Source organism: Anabrus simplex, chromosome 3 (genome assembly GCF_040414725.1).
Source record: "Anabrus simplex isolate iqAnaSimp1 chromosome 3, ASM4041472v1, whole genome shotgun sequence".
Lineage (NCBI taxonomy): Eukaryota > Metazoa > Arthropoda > Insecta > Orthoptera > Tettigoniidae > Anabrus > Anabrus simplex.
This window is the reverse complement of record NC_090267.1, coordinates 385,605,339-385,624,066: the sequence shown is the minus strand read 5'-3', so window position 1 is coordinate 385,624,066 and position 18,728 is coordinate 385,605,339. Positions and strand designations below refer to the sequence as shown.

Genomic DNA, 18,728 nt, shown 5'->3' with positions numbered 1-18,728 from the left:
TTATAAATACAATAGGTGCAATTACTGCTTTTGTCCAATCTGTAGCTACCTTACCAATACACTATCCTAATCCTATTACTCTATGAAGCCATTTAATCCCTGCCTTGCCACTATACTACTTCATTTCAGGTCTAATTTCATCTATTCCTGCTGCTTTTATGACACTTTTTCCACTTCTTCAAGCGTAATTTCACCAACATCATTTTCCTCCTCCCCATAAGCTCGGTTTTTCGCGACACCACCAGCAAGATTTCCTTTCACATTGAGAAGATTTTCAAAATATTCCCTCCACCTGTCCAGTGATTCCCTGGGATCTATTATGAGTTCATCTGAATTACACAAAACACTGTTCATTTACTTTTCCCTCCCTTCCTAAGATTCTTTATTACCGTCCAGAAAGGTTTCCCTGCTGCTTGACCTAGCCTTCCCAGGTTATTACCAAAATCTTCCCACAACTTCTTTGTGGGTTCAACAACTATTTGCTATTTGTTTCACTCCATTTCTTTCACCTACATACAATTCCCTGTCTGCACCAGCCCTTCTTTGGAGCCATTTCTGATAAGCCTTCTTTTTTTTTTACGTTTACAAGCTGCTCTCACTTCATCATTCCACCAAGATGTTCGCTTTTCCCCATCCTTACACACACTTGTTCTAGGCATTGCCTTGCTGTTTCTACTACAGCATCCCCGTATGTCACCCCTTCTCCTTCTATATCCTAAACCTGCCTACTGTCCACTGTTCAGAACTTCTCACTAATAATATCCATGTACTGTCTAATTTCCTCGTTCTGGAGATTTTCTACCCTTATTCGTTTGCAGACAGATTTCACTTTCTCTATCCTAGGCCTAGAGATACTTAGTTCACTACAGATCCGATAGTGGTCTGTATCATTGAAAAATCCCCGGAAAACCCGTACATTCCTAATAGATTTCCTGATTTTGAAGTCGGTTATGATATAGTCTATTATGGATCTGGTTCCCCTACCCTCCCATGTGTAGCTGTGAATAGCCTTATGTTTACACTAGCAAAGAAGTCCAGCAAACACTTCCCATTCCTATTAGCTTCCGTATCTTCCCCACATTTACCAATCACCCTTTCGTATCCTTCAGTTCTATTTCCAGCTCTTGCATTGGAATCGTCCATTAGCACTATCCTATCCTTGCTATTGACCCTAACTACGATGTCACTCAATGCTTCATAAAACTTGTTAACTTCATCCTCATCTGCACCCTCACATGGTGAATACAATGAAACAATTCTTGTCCTAATTCCTCCAACTGCCAAATCTACCCACATCATTCACTCATTTACGTGCCTAACAGAAACTATGTTGCGCACAATAGTATTCCTGATGAACAGCCCTACCCCACACTCTGCCCTTCCCTTTTTAACACCCGTCAAGTACACTTTATAATCTCCTATCTCTTCCTCGTTATCTCCCCTCACCCGAATATCACTTACTTCTAGCACATCCAGATGCATCCTCTTTGCTGACTCAGCCAGTTCTACTTTCTTTCTTCCATAAGCCCCATTAATATTGATAACCACCCTTCGAATTCCATTTCGTTTGCCAAATCGTTTCCAAGGAGTCCCTCACCTCGGTAAATTCTTTTTTTTTTTTTTTTTTGCTTTACGTCACACCAACACAGTTAGGTCTTATGGCGACGATGGGACAGGAAAGGGCTAGAAGTAGGAAGGAAGCGGCCGTGGCCTTATTTAAGGTACAGCCCCAGCATTTGTCTGGTGTGAGAACGGGAAACCACAGAAAACCATCTTCAAGGCTGCCGACAGTGGGGCTCGAACCCACTATCTCCCGAATACCGGATACTGGCTGCACTTAAGCGACTGCAGTTATCGAGCTCGATCTCGGCAAATTCATGAAGCAGAATGCTACCCTACTTATACTTTGTCCAAGCGAGGATCTCTTCTCTAACGGCTTAGGAACCACCAATGGATTGTATAGTCCTAGACGCCTGAGCACAAGGAGGGCCATGACTCAGAATATGTCCGAGATGCCCACCCCCATTCCATAGCAACTGGTATCCCGGCTCTCAGGACCACTTACCAGACCACTCAGCCATTGCCCATCGTTCACGAACTAGGACATGACTACTTTTTGTTCAAGAGAAAAATAAAACCTTGTTCTTATATGAATGAACATTTTCATCAGCTAACTGTAAAATATTTCTTTACCAGAATTTTTCATTTTTCCTTATAAATTGAAATACAGTCGAACCTCCCTCCTGCGGACACCATCGGTTCCGAGAAAAAATGTCCGTTACGAGAGGTGTCCGCTAAAACAAGTTTGTAGAAAGAATCGAACATTTTAACGGTAAAGGACATCCACATTAAATATAAGCATACATATAATCATTTTTATTATTCTAAGTCATTTCTGTGTTAGTATTTCATAGAGAGTTATTATAAGTGATTTTAAATCATTTACAAACATTACAGCTTTGTGAAGTAATCGTGAAGCTTCGTCTGTGTAAATTTAGCACAGGTTTTCTTAACTGGGATATTCTCGAAAACTCCTTTAAAATTTCAGTTCTATTCTTCACAATAGTATTTATTTGAGTTTTCCCGCAGTTGGATTTTTCGGCAAGCTTTCTCATTGAAGGTCCCTTGTCACTTTCTATAATTACATTTCTTCTTGCCTCGAGATCTAAACACGATCGTCCCTTGTTACTCATGTTTAACTGACTGCTGAAATGCTATGGTGGGTACTGTATTTCTGTCTCACTAATTAGCGCCTGTACTGTCTTTTCCTTCTCAAGTTGACTACCTGAGCTCGACCTAATCAGCCACAATCCGAGTTATGAATAGAATGATGCAAGGAGGGAAGAAAATCCCCAGGTATAACTTGTGAGTCAACAGTCTCTGGCAGCATTTCTGGGCAATTAGAATTCTCGGAATAGAACTATACACCACTAGGTAGAATTGCATTCCGATGTACCTTCTCTCCCCTTGCATTCGAAATAGTACAAACATTCAAAAGGGATTTCCTTATGTCTGAAGAATGGTTTTAAAAGAAAGGATGACATGTCCTGCAACGTGTAAAGTGTCCGCTTAAGTCAAGTCGACGGGACAAATGGCGATGTCCGCTGTCCGGAGTTCGAGGTGTCCGCTTAAATGAGGCCCATTTAAACACTTGCTTATGTAAAATAAAATCGGTTCCGTGGAAAATTGTCCGTATAGGGAGGTGTCCGCTGAATAAGAGCGTCCGCTAGGGCAGGTTCGACTGTACTGAGTATTTCAACAAGAATAGATTCAATTACTTCAAAACAACAGAATTTGAAATATACTTCTTCATCTAGCTATACTATTTGATTGAGGGACAAGCACAGGTCAATTTCTCCAGCAGAAAAGAATTTGTTCTGTATAATGGATTAATAAAATCTTAATATATGTATGTTCACCTGTATACGCTGAATTCTTTCCTCTAAAATGAACAAATTTTTAATTATTATTATTATTTATATCACATTAAAACAACAGATAATTAATGCAACCTATCAATGAAATACCTCAACACAACAGCTTACCTTAGAACCCTATACAATCCTTGTGGTAACTACTTGATGTCAAATACACCAAAGAATTAAAGTTGCTGAAAAACGTCATCTTTCTTTTTTTGACGTCATATGAAGGTTATCACATTACTACGTCATATCATAACTGAGAGATAATTTCCTTGACCTGTGACCCTAAAAGATCCCAACTGGTCAAATGGATTATTACATAACATAAGTAATGAGTTAAGCTATGAGATTGAGTAATACTAAAGAGAGTCCAATTTTTAGACATTTTTCAACTGACAAGACACAGCAATATTAAATAGCCCAAACACATGTCTGCTATTGATCACCAAAATGCTTGGCTTTCCCACTGATAGCCCCCCTTCAAATTCCATTTTGTTCGCCAAATTGTTTCCAAGGAGTCCCTTGCCTGTCAAATGGGAGTGGGGCTCCGTTACTACCATAGGTCCGAGGCTGAAACAAACAGGTTTTCTGGCGACAATGGGATAGGACAAGGCTAGGATTGAGAAAGAAGCAACTGTGGCCTTAATTAAATTAACCATCTTTAGTGCCACCGACAGTGGAGTTAAACCCATTTCCCAAATGCATGTTCACAACTATGTGACCAGAACCAAGTAGCCAACATGCTCGGTACATTATTTCGTAATGACCAGGAAACATCAGGTCAGAGACTAGGGGGAAGAAAAAAAAAACCATTAATATTGTACACATCAGAGACATTTTCTTTGAATGTTAATAAGTTATTACATAAGAAGAAGAGAATCCTCATAGCCTCTCAACTCCCACTCCTACCGAGCTCGATAGCTGCAGTCGCTTAAGTGTGGCCAGTATCCAGTATTCGGGAGATAGTAGGTTTGAACCCCACTGTCGGCAGCCCTGAAAATGGTTTTCCGTGGTTTCCTATTTTCACACCAGACAATTTCTGGGGTTGTACCTTAATTAAAGCCACGGCTGTTTCATTCCCACTCCTAGCCCTTTCCTGTCCCATCGTCGCCATAAGACCTATCCATGTCAGTGTGACGTAAAGCAACTAGCAACTCCCACTCCAAGCACTGACCTGGCTGGGGTATCCCCTGCTAAACTGAGCAATCAGCAATCCAGTGGAAGGTTGGGTATCCAACCCCACCGAGAGCTGAGAGTTTCTATTCTCAGTTAATCCTGTTTTCCCGAAAGGATTATGTGTTGGTGTCAGGAAGGGCATCCGGCTGTAAAACACCTGCCAAAACCAAACAAACGTGGCAAGTTCTGTAATTTCGGCCTCTGAAACAGCTAGGGTGTTCCCCTCAGGAGAGGCGCAAGAATATCACTTGCCCCTTGTGAAAAGTGTGCAAAGGCTATCGAGTCAAGGGCGGCCTCGGTTAAAGAAGATAGCTCAACTTAGAATAGGTAAGTTGAATGGTAGGTGAATGACTGGACGAGGAAGAGAAGTTGCTGATTTAATGGAGAGGAGGAAGATTAAAATTATTTTTGTATAGGAAACTTGATGGAAAGGGAACAAAGCAAAAGATCTTAGTAATGGCTACAAACAACTGTATAGCGGCCCAAGCAATCTGGGAAGAAATAGTATAGGAATCATTCTATCAAAGGATTTGAAGTCTTGCCTAGTGAATGTAAATAGGAAAAGCGACTGAATAATGAGTACTAGATTGTGCCTTGATGGAATGATTAACATATGTGCGTATGCTCCCCAGATAGGTTGTGAAGAGGAAGAGAAAGATACTTTCGGGAGTGTTTTGGAAGAGGAAATTAGTAGCGTACCAGCTGAAGATAGAGTAATTCTGGGTGGAGACTTGAATGGTCATAGAGGAGTTCTATCAAGGAGAGTTCACGACGGCTGGGGAATAGGTGAAAAAATGCAGAAGAGAGAGTGATAAATTTTGCACTGGGATCAGACCTTGCTATATGCAACACCTTTTTCAAGAAATGTGTCCAGCAACTAGCAACCTATAAATGTGGAGGAAAGGAAAGCCAAATAGATTATCTCATGTGTAGGAGACAACATCTGAAGGAAGTACAGAACTGTAAACTGATGAACTGTAAAGTGATTGCGGGACAACATGTAGCCCCACAATAAAGGCTGTTGATGCTAGAGTGCCAAGGGTATAATTGCAGTAAGCCACTCCTAGAAAAGAAAATGAAGCCTAGAATTAAGTGGTGGAGATTGGAATATCCTGCTATGAGAGAAGAGTTCAAAACCGAAGTCTTGCAGAAATATCAACAGATACAAGGAGTACAGAAATGGTGGGAAGTGAACAGTGGAATGATCAAACGAGCAGGAGAAGCTGTTCTAGGCAAAACATCCGGTAAAGCTGCACCTAGGGACAAAGAAACATGGTGGTGGAATAATGAAAGGAAGCAATCATGGTCAAAAGGCTTGCCAAGAAGAGCTGGGATCGATCTGGGTTTGATGACGACAGAGAACTTTACAAACAGGCAAATAAAGCCTCTAAATGAGCTGTAGGAAAGGCAAGGTCAACCAGATGGAATGATGTCTACGAGGAGCTGAAAACAACCAAACGAGAAAAAAAGCTTTTCAGGATAGCAAAGGCAAGGTACAAGGCATTGAAAGATTTCACGCACATCAAGCAGATGAAGAATCGAGAAGGAGTTGTTCTTGAAGATGAAAACCAGATCAAAAAACGATGGGAAGAGTATATCGACCACCTGCTTAATGAGGAAAATGAAATACTGGTTTTTGAAGATGGTGTCCCCGATCAGGGTTTAACAACTGAATTTACTAGAAGTGATGATTACTCTTAGGAAAATGAAAAATGGAAAAGATACAAGTCCTGATGAAATTCCAGTGGAAGTGCCTTGGAAAAAAATGAATGGATATGCATGCTCTGGGATCTAATGTAACAGATTTATGAGGAAGAGAAAATGCCCATGGAGTGGAGGCAGACAACAACAGTGCCTATTTACAAAGAGAGGGGAGACCTCCAGGACTGTTCTAACTATAGGGGGATAACTGATGTCCCGTACGATGAAAATCCGAGAGAAGATTGCTGAGAAAAGGCTTCGAGAAGAAACAGCAATCGGGGATGAACAGTTTAGTTTCATGCCTGGGAGAAGTACCACTGATGCAATTTTTTGCTCCGACAAACCATAGAGAGGCACAGGGAGAAAAATAAAAGGTTATACATGGACTTTACAGTCTTAGAGAAGGCCTATGATAGAGTCCCACGTCAGGAAGTCTGGAGATGTTTGAGGACCAGGGTGGTACCGGAAAAGTTTGTGAAAATTATCCAGGATACGTACAAGGGTGCTAGAATAAGAGTGAGAAGCAGTGTAGGGTTGACTGGATGGATACCAGTTGGAGTTGGGTTGCATCAGGGGGCCTCAATGAGTCCATACATATTCAAGCTTGTGATGGATGTATTATCTGATGGTGTACAAACTAAAGCTCCGCGGTGCATGATGTTTGCTGATATTGTTTTGTGTAGCACTAGTAGGATAAAATTTGAAGAGAGGCTATAAAGCTTGAGAAAATCCTTGGAAGACAGAGGCCTAAAAATTAATAGAAAGAAAACTGAATACCTGTACCTCGAAGGTGAGGGGAATGAACTATTAGAGATGGATGGAACATGCTTAAAAACAGTGGATGGTTTCAAGTATTTAGGAGGATGGCAACCTAAACACGGAGATTAACCACAGAGTGCGGTCTGCCTGGATGAACTGGAAAAGAATGTCTGACATCCTGTGTGACAAAAGACTTGGCATAAGGGTTAAAAGAAAAGCCTACAAGACAGTAGTAAGGCCAGCCATGTTGTGTGGTGCAGAGACATGGGCAACAACAAAGGCACAATGTAATAAATTAGATGTTGCAGAGATGAAGATGGTAAGATGGAAGAGTGGTGTCACTAGAATGGACCGCATCAAAAATGAGAAAATCAGAAAACAGTTAAAGTGACAGAAGTCTCTAAGTACAGAAGAGAAGACTGCTGTGGTATGGACACATTATGCAAAGGGATGAAAGCTATGTAGGAAGGAGAGTGATGGATATGACTGTGGATGGGACTAGAAATAGGAGGAGACCAAGAAAGAGGTGGACAGAATGTACGAGAGAAGATCTAAAGGAGAGAAAATTAAGGGAAGATCATGTGTGGGATAGAATAAAGTACCGATTTGCCAGCGTTTCGTCCCGGTGTGCTAAGTTGGGCTCTTCAGTTGGTAAATAGCACACCCATGGCTAGTGCATACCGCGGAGGCCACTGCATAGGCTACTTGGAGCCACCGGCAGTGCCAATGCACTTTGAGAGACTATGTCTCATTACCAAAAATTGATGCCTGCCTGGCCATCAGATGATACAGATGTTGATTCCCATAGGGAACCCGAAATATTTGTCCCGAATGAGTAAATTTATAATACCAATATAAATGGTCCGTTATTGGACATTGTAAATTTTCCAGCTAACTCATTCCCGGTTGCCAGCGTTTTGCCCCAGTGTGCTAAGTTGGGCTCTTCATTTGGTAAATAGCACACCCACCAAAACGCATGGCTAGTGTATACCATGGAGGCCACTGCGTAGGCTACTTGGAGCCACTGGCAGTGCCAATGCACTTTGAGAGACTATGTCCCATTACCAAAAACTGATTGCTGCCTGGCCATCAGATGATATAGATAAAGTGGAAAAGACTTGCCAGAAACATCGACCCCGTTTGAAGCGGGATAAGATGAAGAAGAAAAAGAAGAATCTTTCAGATTTATAAGCTTAAAAAAATTATTCTGAAAAAGAAATTAACATGGACCAACTTAAGTTATTTCTACCTACTAAAGTTCTTCTCAAACCACTGAGTATACATCCCCAGGGACATGAATGCTAGCCATGAATGATATGTATATATTGTACCAGGAACTGTTCCAGCCCTGTACATTGTTTTTATAATTGCCGGAACATGTGGAAAAGGGACGGCGATAATATCTGTTCGTATGTCCGACATCTTGTGCTAGCGCAATACGAAGCTCCTCGTGGCGAGCTGGACACGTCACGAGCAAGGAACCTGCGGGTGATGTCACTATCACATGTTGCACGCCTCTCTATCGAATGTACTGGAAAGAAAATGTCTAACTTTTCAGCCAATTAAGTTACGGAAATGAGACATACATCATCGTGTAGCTCATGTTCTAAATGTAAACATTTGTTAATTTCAATAAAATCCGTCAAGGCATTTAAGAGATATAAGCACATTTCATCTCTGTGACGTAGCAAGCAGCCTTGAGTCGTACGGGATATAAGCAACAGGCCAGGCCACAGCAATTCAGTTCGCATCCTTCACAGCTGGCTAGTATGTCATGCTGCACGCGGCGAGTCGAACTCAGTATTCATGCTGCCGGACATCGTAATGCTTAGAAAATTTTGACGGCACGTTGACACTCAGTTTCTGCGAATACCAGTGAGTAACTTATAAATTGTGGGACTTGTAATTCGTCAGACCTTCAGACTTAGGAAATTAACGTGTGTGTAACATCAAAGTCATGAAGACTTGTAATATTTCACCAATATTTGAACTTGACAAGTATCTTAGTTTTCGTGTGAATAACCATAACCAACTTGAAGTTAGCATAGCTACTACGTATTGTAATGATCTTGGACTATTTTAACTTTGAATATTGTGAGTGTAGGTCGCAACACATTGACTATTTTGAGAGCCTAGAACACTTTCATTTGTGTAGAAAGACTGTTCGCGTATCGTCATAACAGACTGTACTATTTAAAAATAACGCGTGCGGACAGACTGTATAATGAACTTCGTAATCAGTGATATTGTGAAGCATGGGACTCATACATGAATAATTGTAGAACTGTGATAGTGAGAAGTAACATTATGAGATATTACGAGAGAGAGCCACTTATTTATTTCTTTGCTGTGAAGGTGAGCCATGACAAACTGTGCTTCAAATGAAAGTTATTTTGACCATACGAACAGTGAGCAGTAAGTGTCAAGATGAACTGTGCAGTGAAGTGTATTTCTCATTATCGTAATTTACGATAATAGACAGTGCTCCGACGTATTTCTCATCAAAGTGAATGGTGATTATTTATGAAACAGTCATCAGTTCTAACAGTGCAAAATCAAATGGTTCACATTTTCAACCTAGTCAGTTGGACTTTCTCGAGTTAAAGCCACTCTCTTAATAACATGAGAAATCCTGACTCGAATCGACGGAGATCAGCGTAGAACAACGGAGATCGACGGAGATTTGGTACTACAAGGGATAGTTCCAGGAAGTGGTACTATGGAACATCGTGGTGTCTGCTGACAGCTGAGTTCCAGATTGCTGTTTGCAGAGCAGTACTCAACTGTTCGAGCTCAACGAGAAGGCGTATATCAGGTAATATCAGTGCTTTTTCCATTCAATTCTGACTTTGAGCAAAACTTTTATAAACTGTGGTCATTACTGACAAAGAACATTAAAAGTTTGCTTAATTAATATTTTACTTGAAAAGGATTAACGTTTTACAAATCTTCAAGTCAAGACAGACTTTCAAACAACAGTGTCCTCTCCTATATTCTCATTTATTGGAACTTTGAAATTTCAACTGAGTGCATTATTCGTATTGGAGGTGGATCATAAACTCTCAATTTACAATATTTTCATAAAGTGTACAATAATTTACAAAAGAGTAGGACGATACTCAGAACTTTATACAAGAAGACTAGATTTGATTTCAAGTGTTTAAGTTTGATGTGTTCTCGAATTACCAAATTTACTTTATTCAATTCATGTAGAAAGCGTAATCTGGAATTGCAAGTGTCTATAGAAAGACTTTACGATTTCTTATTTACTTACAACATTCTTTATTATTGATTTATGCCATGAAGGATATAATGGACATATCAGATTGAGAAAATTATTATTCAGTTGAATTTCATTTGAATTTCGATAGTCTGTTGTTGAAATTGGGATTTATTTTCTATTAAATATTCATAATTCGGCGACATAATAGGGTGGCCTTCCAAAGATTGAATAAAGGAAAGAAAGATACAATATCTATTATTTCGCATTGTGATCCTCTCTCTCTGTACCATCTCCTAAGGACTCGGCACCCCTCAGAAAGACCTCATGCTCTTTAAAATCAACTTTTCCTGGTACAATATATATAGGGTAAGTTAACAACATGGTAGTTAACTTCAATTAAAAAGATGTATATCATAACTAAAGTTCAGCTCCATGGCTAAATGGTTAGTGTGCTGGCCTTTGGTCACAGAGGCCGCGGGTTCGATTCCCGGCAGGGATGGGAATTTTAACCATCATTGGTTAATTTTGCTGGCACAGGGACTGGGTGTATGTGTCGTCGTCATCATCATTTCATCTTCATCACGACGTGCAGGTCGCCTACGGGAGTCAAATCAAAAGACCTGCACCTGGCGAGCCGAACATGTCCACGGACACTCCTGGCACTAAAAGCCATACGCCATTTCATTTCATCATAATTAAACATTATTATTGGTTATATTGTTTTCAATTTTCTCAACAATGTCATTTAAATTATTATTACAAGGGTCGTACTATATTGTTTTGCACTTTATTTTTTGTACGTCAGGATATGGTTCACATTTCACTTTTGAAGGTGTAACTAGTGTCTTGTTCCACCATTTCGTAGCAGCACACGCACAGGGGCCAACGAATGCACTTGTCATAGCCATTTCATAACAACACTGTCAGCATAGGAGCACACAACATGGAAAGCAACCGCCGGGGACAGCGCTATAAGGCTTGGTTCTTATGAAAAGAAGGCGTGACCACTGCAGAAATTCATCAGCGCTTGGTGCCAGTGTGTGGAGAACATGTGCCGTCACAGAAAAGAGTTTACAACTGGATGGAAGGTTGGAAAACAGGGCACACATTGGTGGACAAGGGAACCAGTTCTGGAAGGAATGTGACAATATCAACACCAGCCAACATTGCCCGGATCGAACAGGCCATCCAACAAATGCATCACATTTACGGAAATGGAGGCAGCCACGGGAATTAGCCGAGACACCCTGCAGCGGATCGTCCACGGCCACTTACAGTTGGGGACAGTGTCGTCCACGTGGGTGCCCAGACTCTTGTCTGCAGGCGAAAGGCAGAGGTGTGTGGACGTGTGCAGAGAACTTTTGCAACGCCATGATCAAGATCCAGCCGACTTCATGCCTAGGCTTGTGACTGGTGATGAGACATGGCACCATTACCATGAGCCACAAACGAAAAAACAATCAATGCAATGGAAGCATAGGGGCAGTCCACCGCCAAAGAAATGTCAAACATTGATTATCACCTGTTCGGGAACATGAAGAAACCTCTGCGCGGTCGCCGTTTTGTGGATTTTGCAGAACTGGACACAGCTGTCAAGGCATGGGTACGCAGCACTCCGAAAGAATGGTTTCAGGAAGGTCTAGAGAGACTGAAGCATCGATGGCAAAAGTGCATACAGTTACAAGGAGATTATGTTGAAAAGGTGGACGTAACAACTGATGTGTAATGTACTTCATTTGGGTAGAAAAAAATAAAGTGTGAAACAATACAGTATGCCCTTCATATTATTACTATCTGCAGTACCCGTCGTCGACAGAACAATCATATAGAATGTGCAAAGTTATCTAACTCCCCAGCTACTTTCCGCCAATATTCAGGCACGCTGTTTTACTCAGAACGCAGCAGTAATCCCACCCATCGCAGAAGAGTGGCAGCAGAAGAGAAAAATCACATCACAACAATGGTCAACATAATGTTATTGTTGGTCAGTTGTATAAGCTTTTGATATTGTAGGCCTTCACATTTAGTTTTCTTCCAACTCTGTGATATTAGAGCATCTAATGTAAAGGCAGTCCTTCCTTCCTTTCTTTCATCACTCCCTCTTGTCTTATTTGGCAGAGCCGGGAATTTTAATCATAATTGGTTAATTTCGCTGGCACGCGGGATGGGTGTATGTGTCGTCTTCAACATGATTTCATCCTCATCATAATGCAGGTCGCATATGGGCGTCAAATCAGAGGACCTGCATCTGGCGAGCCGAACTTGTCCTCGGACACTCCCGGCACTAAAAGCCATATGCCATTTCATTTCAACAGTAAAATTTTATACTGAAAGATAGTGTCAAGAGTGCTACATACGGCACAATACTAGAATGTCGCATGTTTAATGCTACTATATGAAGAAGGGGCTCTCCATGCAGAATTATTGTGTTGGTGACCATTAACCTTTAATAAGTCGCTCATGGAGATTTCCTCCAGGCCAATTACATTTTGCACGGTACTGAACTTTCCAGTTGAACTGTGGGTCTCCCCATCACTATACCTTTCCCCTTGTTCATTTGGACTCGTCCTGTTAGCATTTCAGCGCAATCGTGCATCCTGTGTGCGAGTGTGGGATCATTGTTGTGACGAGTGACACTGCCTGGATGTCCCCCCCTGTGTGCGATTAAGTAAATTACCTTACACTTTTTGATTTTTGAGGTTGATGACCTTGTAGTTTTGTTCTTCTAAACTTATTTTAGAAAAATATTATTTCATATTTCATATGATGTGATCGTCGTACGTAATGGCGAGTCTCACGAATTTAATATCATGAGATCATTCGACATAGTCAAGGTCTACAGTATTCTGCTTTCAGATTAAACATACAGCGTAAAAATAACCTACAAGTACTTAAAAGGGTTTCTTTTAATTATACCGAAGAATACTGCAAACGAACAAGCCAAAACAACATCTCAAAAGACAAAAATGACAAGCATTTTTAACCCCAGAGGTTGCCTCCATGCGCGTCTAGTAACGTAATAATTTCCCCGCAACTAGACAAGGGTTAAGAAAGGTCAAGATTAGCTTGAGTCTAGATACGCTGCCTCCATTAGATGACAATGAAACATTGTTACAGCAAGGTTTGGTGAGATGAAGTACATGTCAAGAGAATTTTCTACAAGCAGAAATAAGTGGAATTATTCAACATTTTGTGTTATGTAAAAGTATATTACGTGTGAACATGAAAAGGATATCATAGTGTGGAGAAACATATCTGTAAAACCATGATGCATATCATTCTGAACTATTTGTAATTTATATAACACTGTGTGTTTAGAAAATAAGTTTTAAATTTAAGGTATCGAAACGTTGTGAAACTGATTGTAAATTGAGCATCTTTAGTATCTTTCTTGGAATATTGTTGTGTTGAGAGAGATATGTGTAAACTGGTGGAAATGTAATATACATTTTAAGTTTCAGGCGAAATACCATGAACATCGGAAAAGCCAACTGTCATATGGAGAGGTACTGATGGCTAGTACTATAGCTTAATATACAGGATGGCATGTCAAAGCTTTGATAATAATAGTTGATTAGGCCATCTCCCAACATGTAACGGCGAGATCTACAATAGGTAAGTACCTTTCATTCCTCACAATTATGTAGTTAGTTATTTTGTGAAGATTCCTTTTGTTCTTATTTTAACATTGTCAATGTAAATAATAATTTTAATGGCTGAATAAATTTATAATGATTAATTTGAAGGAAACCTGAACATCAAACAACTACCAGGCATTTTATGGAATTAATTTTGCAGTTTCATTAACGTTCATAACGTCCTCAATATAGTGATTTGGAAATATATTTAGTCATCAAGTGATACAATTTCTGTTTATTTATGCAGTAACCTGGGACAGAATCTTTGAAATAACTTATACTTATATGAATTGGACAATTTAAAGAGAGTTCATTTTGTACTGAGTTCACAATTCGAGGTCATCAAGATAACTGAACACATTAAGGGTATGATATTCAAAAATATGTGAAGAAAAATATATTGGAGTATTTTGTGATATGAATGTAAGTACAAGATCGTCAAAAGTTGTCTTAAAATGAGCCTTGCTCTTATAGCAATATGAACTGTACTACGAGAAGAAATGTACTACGTATGTGATAAAAGGAGAGAGAGTATAGATTCTTCGATACATGTAATAATAGATATTAGAGTGATTTACAATGAGTCTATGATATGAAAGCCATGGACAATAGGTATGGTATAATACAACCCAGCATTTTCAAACTTTTTTTTTTTCAGCAAGAGATGTGATAGGTGATCTTAACTAATTTTGGGTCGCTGAACACGAACATGTTGTCCGTTTCTAAGTATCATGTCACGTTTTCTTGTAATAGGTATATCAAAATAAGAGATAGACCTGAATATTGTATATAAAAAGTACTGAAAAATGTTGATAATTTTGGAAATATTTATAATTTTTTGTATTATTATTATATATATTTTGAAATAGTTGAATATTATCTTGAATTATTATATACAATGAGTAATTACTTAATATAAATTTACAATGAAATATTTATTATTTATTGTAATATAACACTGATTTACACAAAAAATACAAACAAACAAACAACTCTGAGGCAATGAAAGCAATTTATGTTGTCAATTAAACGTGATTTAAAAACAAACAATGTTATTTTTATTCAGTATCTTTATGAATTCATAAATGTGAACAAAATCAACTTTAACAGTCCTAGATGCCCCCTTGAAATGAACGGTTGGCTGCCCAGCGTCTGACTGCATCAAGTTTGTCTTCTATTTTCAAACACCAACAGTAGTCAGCCATCATTGGTTCATCCCACCTCCCCTGGTATCCTCTTTCTGCCTCCTTGATGTTCTGATGGAACCTCTCTCCCATCTCTTCACTAACAGCCCCAAGATTTTTCAGAAAGTGATCGAGATGAGAATGAAGGAAGTGCAGTTTCAGACTCATTCTACACCCCAAACTCTTTCATATCGTCCAACATCGTTTTCACTATTGTTTTGTATTGTTAATCCTTTACATTTCCTAGGAACTTTGTTATGACGTCTCTTATTGAATTACATGCAGCAAGTTCCACGGCATTCAAGGTCTGTTCAAAGTTTCTGTCTTTCAGAAGCTTTCTAATTTTTGGTCCATTAAAAATGCCTTCCTTGACTTTTGCATAAGATAAATGTGGACAAATATATGGAACGCTATACTGTCTCAGTAAACTAAAGAAAATTCTTATTAACGCATTACCTCATTTTGATTATTGCGATATAGGCTCCATGGCTAAATGGTTAGCGTGCTGGCCTATGGTAACAGGGGTCCCGGGTTCGATTCCCGACAGAGTCGAGAATTTTAATCATCATTGATTAATTTCCGTGGCATGGGGGCTGGGTGTATGTGTTGTCTTCTTCACACCACCACCACCACCACCACCACGACACGCAAGTTGCCTACGGGTGTCAAATCAAGAGAGTTGCACCTGGCGAGCCGAACACGTCCTGGGATTTTCCAGCACTAAAAGCCATACGCCATTTCATTTCATTTTTCATTGCGTTATAGTTTACAACAACCTAGGAGTAGACTGGGGAAGAAAATTACAGCGTGCTCAGAATGCTTGTGTAAGATTTATCTGTGGACTTCTTTACGCTGACCATGTCACACCGTCTTACACACGACTCAGGTGGCTTCACCTGCAAGAATGACACACACTTCATACTCTTGGCTTTTTGCAAAACTTCTCAACCAGCCTATCTCCGTGATCGCATCAAGCTCGCCACCACAGACCATAACAAAAATAAACAATCCTGCAGCACCATGTGTTTATCCCTTCCTGTACACAGAACAGCAATCTACACAAAATTATTCACAGTTACCGTAGCCCGACAATGGAATCTCTTACCAGTGGACGTCAGAAGCATGTCCAGCAGCTCAGCTTTTAAACATGCCTGTGTCGAAATACTAGGTTATTTATTTATTGTATGATGTGCACAGATAGATTATATAAATAAGTATACAATATATACACAATATATACAAGCAGAAGCCTATAGTTCCAAATCAAGTCCACTGATCCATTTTAAGGCCGCCTCAGTTGCGTTGTGTATGTCCTCCAAAGGACCTTGAAATGCTCTCTGTGGACACTCGGCAATTATGTGGTGGATGGTCTGTGAGGTAGCTCCACAATCACACCCAGAAGACTTCTGCCAGCACCATTTATAAAGAGTATAGCCACATCTTCCTTGATTGACTCTTATCCTGTTTAGAGTCCTCCATTAACGTCTGGGTAGATGGAATCCGGGAGGTTGAACATGAGGTAGAGTCACAAGATGTTGATTGGGAACAGAAGACTGCTGCCATTGGTGTAACCAGGCGTTCGTGATGGAGAACCCAGATTCTTCCAATGAAAGTGCAGTGCGCCAGGGTGGAGATCTAGACTTAAGTCATGGAGTGGCAGGTTGAGTAATATCCTGGTGAATGGGGAGGTTGGAGTCCTGGCTGGTCTTCTTCCACAGTTTTAGAAGAGCTTCAGACCTTCTTAAGCAAGGCGGTGGAATATTACTGAGTGTAGGCAACCAGGCCACGTTTGTAGAGAGAATACAACCAGTTATAATGCGCATTGCTTGATTTAGTTGAGCATCAATCTTCGCAGTATGAGCACTGTTCAGCCAAGTTGAAGCGCAGTATTTGGCAACTGAATAGCAAAGAGCTAGAGCAGTAGATCTCAACACATGGTTGTTTGCGCCCCAGGATGTGCCGGCTAATTTTTGAAGAATATTATTCCGACTTTTAATCTTGGCGGCTGTGTTGTTAATATGATGTTTATATGTTAGGGACCTGTCTAATGTGACACCTAAATATTTTGGGAAGGGACAGTGTTGTAAGGATTGATTTCTGAATGTTATTGTAGGCTTGTAGTTGGCAAATTTATTTCTGAGATGAAACACAGATGCAACAGTCTTTTGGAGATTTGGACGGAGACACCACTTTTGGAAGTATGTATCTAGCTTTTTTAGATCTGCTGTAAGAATTTGTTCAGCTTCTGGAAAACTTGGAGTTTGGCTAACCAGTAGTGTATCATCTGCGTAAATAAATTTCCTGGACTTAGTTGCTGGTAAGTCAGCAGTATAGAAGTTGAAAAGTAAGGGTGCCAGAACAGATCCTTGTGGAAGTCCATCATTCAGTTTGTAGGTTTTGCTTACTGCATCATCCGAGAAGATCTGAAAGTTTCTGTTGCTAATCATATTGCCAATGAGATTTGTAAGCTTGACACAGGGGATGGCAGAGATAAGTTTTAGCAGGAGCCCTTCTCGCCAAACAGCATCATAGGCTGCTGATAAGTCTAAGAAGACAGCCATACTAATCTTCCGATTCTCAAATCCATTTTCAATATGAGAGGTCAATGCAAAAATTTGGTCAGCGCAATTTCTTCCAGGTCTGAAGCCAGCTTGTTCTGTGGGAAGGAGATTATTGATGGTTTCTGAGATCCTATTGTATATTAGTCTTTAAAGGAGCTTTAGAGTAACACTTAGCAGTGCAATGGGTCTGTAGCTTTCCACTCTTAGAGGGTCCTTGTTGGGTTTCAAGATCGATATTACTTTGGTCTTCTTGAATAGTGAAGGAAGGTTACATGTCTCCAAAATATTGGAGAAGAATATGGTGAGCCAAGTGATTGTTGCAGGTCCAAGATGTTGCAGGAATTCAGGATAGATGCCGTCTATACCTGCTGCTTTCCCGGATTTTATGTTCTTGATGCCTTCTAGGGTTTCCTCTCTTGTGAAAGGACAAGAGAATAGGGATGATTGTTGTTTTGCTAATTGCTTTTTATGTTTCAGTGCTGACCGGATTTCCCTTACAACTTGATTATCTCTATTGATCTTTGAGATAGAGATCATGTGTTTGGCTAGATCATTAATGTTAACACTCAGTTTCTGTCCACCAGCTGGCTTTGATGAGTCAAGCTTTCTAATGAGAGACCAGGCTTTTCTACTTGAGTGGGTAAAATCAAGAGATGACACAGTGTCGTTCAAATTTGTTTTCTATTGTCATTCAGTAATTGAATAATTTTTGTGGCTGTTTCATTGCTGCCATTTTCCTCAAATTCCTTAAGAAGGCTCTCACTCTCTGCAGTCCATCCAGGAATATATTCTTTACGGCATCCTCTTGGAATGCAGCGCCGAGCAGCACCTTTTATAACTCCAACAAATCTGTCATAGTTATTAAAGGTTGGCTTAATCCATCTTATATTTGCATCAGTTTGTTCTTTAAATTTTTTCCAATTATCTTTTTCGTTTGTGGGTTATTGTAGTCACGTCCTAGTTCGTGAACCATGGGCAACGGCTGAGTGGCCTAGTAAGTGGTCCTGAGAGTCGGGATACCAGTTACTATGGAATGGGAGTGGGCATCTCGGACATATTCTGAG

At 40.1% G+C, this 18,728-nt stretch overlaps 1 protein-coding gene across 2 annotated transcripts in view; it reads right to left on the bottom strand.

The window, feature by feature from the left end:
• Pfas (phosphoribosylformylglycinamidine synthase) overlaps positions 1–18,728 on the bottom strand; it is a 275,681-nt gene that overhangs the window by 219,861 nt on the left and 37,092 nt on the right. Inside the window, exon 1 of one of the 2 annotated variants that reach the window (XM_068226729.1) lies at positions 3,546–3,581. The exons of the other annotated variant lie outside the window; for it this stretch is intronic. The gene's annotated coding sequence lies outside the window, so the exon portion shown is untranslated. Of the gene's footprint in view, positions 1–3,545; positions 3,582–18,728 lie in introns of those variants that run through there. 2 annotated transcript variants of the gene reach the window in all.